Source organism: Stegastes partitus, unplaced genomic scaffold (assembly GCF_000690725.1).
Source record: "Stegastes partitus isolate 25-593 unplaced genomic scaffold, Stegastes_partitus-1.0.2 Scaffold565, whole genome shotgun sequence".
Taxonomy (NCBI): domain Eukaryota; kingdom Metazoa; phylum Chordata; class Actinopteri; family Pomacentridae; genus Stegastes; species Stegastes partitus.
The window spans coordinates 251692-254826 of NW_007578296.1; the positions used below are offsets into that span (position 1 = coordinate 251692).

The 3135-nt window shown below is 43.8% G+C and overlaps 1 protein-coding gene across 3 annotated transcripts in view; it reads left to right on the forward strand.

Moving 5' to 3' along the window:
• Positions 1 to 306: 306 nt before the first annotated feature.
• The window catches only part of LOC103362261 (thyroid hormone receptor beta), a 143361-nt gene continuing 140532 nt past the window's right edge, over positions 307 to 3135 (forward strand). For all 3 annotated transcript variants that reach the window (XM_008288565.1, XM_008288563.1, XM_008288569.1), the window contains exon 1: positions 307 to 597. The gene's annotated coding sequence lies outside the window, so the exon portion shown is untranslated. The remainder of the gene's footprint in view (positions 598 to 3135) is intronic.

Here is a 3135-nt window from a genome sequence, read left to right on the forward strand (position 1 = left end):
CGCCAACACACAACCCGCTGTAAGCCGGAGCACAGCTTCCTGCCCTGTCGGCATGCACCAGGCCGCCAACAGCAGCCAACCGCCATCGACACACACACACACACACACACACACAAACAAAAAAAAAAACTTGGGAGTTTGTAATAAGGGCGAGGCTTATTTTGTTCGGTTCCTGCCCGTGATTCGGCTCTCTGATTCCCCGTAGCGTTCAGGCGGAGCGCTACAATTGTCAGTCTGCTCAGTGTCTGTCGTGTGTGTGTTTTTTTTTTTGGACGTTTGTTCTCGGCTCCATGTTGAAGTTTTTTGGCGTCCAGAGCTCAGACTGTCGTATCCGCATACACACACACACACACACACAGCTCTCACTCCACACACACACACACACAGACACACAGACACGCGCGGACTCACACAGACTCAGACGAGGCGCGCGCGTACAGTCCTCGCCTGATTTGCACCAGCGCGCGGGTCATTTCAGGTTAAAGCCCGGCGCTGTGTCCCGTTCACTGGAGCCGACGGAGAGCGCACTGGTTCCAGTAGGAGGAATGCACAGGCACTGGGACTCACTGTGATACCTGGACACGACCTGCATATGCGGTATGTTTGATTTTTTTTGTTTTGTTTTGTTTTTGTTGCTTTTTATTTTTTTATTTATTTTTTTTTTAGAGAGAGGGGGGGTGGGGGGTATTTTTTGACAACAGTGCAGCCAATGACAGTCTCTCCAAAAACTAGCTCCTTGACAGTGCTGCAGCTCGGTGGCCATGCATTGCACTAACTGAGCTAAATGTTAATATTTATGTTGAACATGACCAACACAGTGGTTTTTTAATGTCTCATGGAGGGAACCGAGTTTGCCGAACTACATTCAGAATGTGTGCAATTCAACGCGGACTCGCTGATCGTCAGACGGTTCACACCTGGGTGAACATGACTGAGACCGAAACACAATTTTAAGAATCTTTCTGACAGTTCGGTGTACAATTTGGTGAACAAGTGGCACTTTACAACAAAAATATTTAAGCATTACAGCTGGTTAACCCTGTTACCTAACGCCCACGATGGTGTATTTTGTCGGAATGAGACAGCAAGAGTAAAGGAAGAAAAAAAGCAAAAAAGTTTACGTTTCACTCCGTTTCTAGTCCGTTTTTTTGACGCCGAATTGTGCACCGGCTCGTAATAATTTAGAAAGTTCCTCCCAAGTTGTTTTCACGGATTGTTTAATTCAGCAAAAAGCGCGAACGCATTAAATTGGCAGATATTTGGCTCGAGGTTCTGTCAGTACAACAGAACAGCACGTACCCGGGTTAGCTCTTTATCAAGACTTGAAGGAGTTGGTTTATGGGCCCAAGTTATCGTTTCCCTGTAGTTTAAAGAATTATACTGGCTTGTACTAGTCTGGCACGGCTCGCCTCACTTGTGTTTACATTGTGGTGAAGACGCACTGGACATATAGGCACATTTCAGCTTTAACCTTTGCTTTCGTTTTGGGAAACATGGACTTCACTGAAGCGCTCGATCAACATCTGGCGTGCAAAACAAGCGAACCCCCTCCACAGCACGTTAGTGACCTTAATGGTTGGACTTCACACAGGTCTGAGTTGTTCGCTAATGAATGTGTGTCATGAGCACATCATCCGTAAAGTTATTTACTAATAAACTGTCATGTGTCCTTCACGCCTTGCCGTACGTGGCAGTGCGATGGATGACATGTTATCATACGAGCATCAAGTGATGCCTACACGGGCTGTCAGGAAACACAAGCGTGGTCGCGCACAGCAAGGTGACTGGGGGATTGTTTTTCTTCGTCTGGGTGTCTGGATGTGGTTTTGGGAGCGGAGAGCATCGAAATTATGACTGCAACTGGTTTTACAAATTCACTGTTAAATGTATACAACGTTTGTAGAAGCACACAGACCTCTTCAGTGTCATAAATACAGCAAGAATGCATTAACATCTAAAACATATCAATTTTTTAATTTAACTAAAAGAAAATTATAATATTTCGATTCCTTTCCTATCTCTGTTTATTCAGGAGCAGTGGAGATACGTTAACTATACATTGTTGATGGTGATTTAGCAGCACAATGCATGACTATTCACATTTACATCATGCAAAAAGGGAGCTAGTGAAGGCAGCATCAGTTGTCAGCAGAGGGTATTTAAGGTCGTTCGCTCTGCCTGTTTGCTCCTGTTTGTAGGAGCTTGTGTGGACGGCAGTAGCTCACAGAGCCACTCGCATGTTTGCAGCCTACAGTACATGCATTTCTGCATTTGCAGCATGCAGTGGAAGCAGTCTGCAGGGAAGATGGCTGGAAAAGATTAGGTTTAAAGTTATTCCTTTGATGTGTGTGTTGAAACTTGTTCGAATGCTTTCAAGATGGGATTTGGATGCCCCACCCCTGTGATGACAGTTGTCAATTTTACATAGTCTTAACTCCCGGTAGGGAAAAGCAGAGGCATCGTTATATATACAGTGGGTGAGGATGAGCTCAGTGAGTTGATCAAGACAGCTTTGATGTACCGAATAGGTATTGTGCAGATTAAATTTGCTGCATTATTACATGCAACTGATTCAGCTGAGAGATCCACAGTGTTGATTTAATTTAAGAGAGGTAATTTTGATTTGATGCAGTGCAGGGATTGACAGGTATGATGTTGTCATACGTTCATATTCCTCATGGCTTTATGCAAGCACACGAACCACAGCCGTGGTAGCATAATTGATAAAATTAATGGCGTCGTTGTTGTTCTGTGAGCATCGCTGCATGGAACTCTCTCGCACTTTGGAGAAGCACATATGAATCCTGCTGCTGTCTGATGCTGCAGGTATTTAATAAACTCGGTGGAAAGACTCCTGCAACCAGCTAGGAGCAGTAAATTAATGCTTTGTTAAAACCTGGATTACATTTATTATTAGTGAGTCTCACTAATCTGATCTGGTACAAGTTGTGTTTTTGTCACAGTAAAGTTTTTGTAAAATTGTTGGACAAAGCGTATGAAAAGTGTTTTTTGTGGTATTTAGCGTTCAGAATGCATTTTTTGCTCTCTGTGATGTTTGTTGACCAGTTGTTGGCGCTGAAATATGGAAAAGTCTTACCTAAAATTACACAAATCAAAGTACATTATTTGCATGTG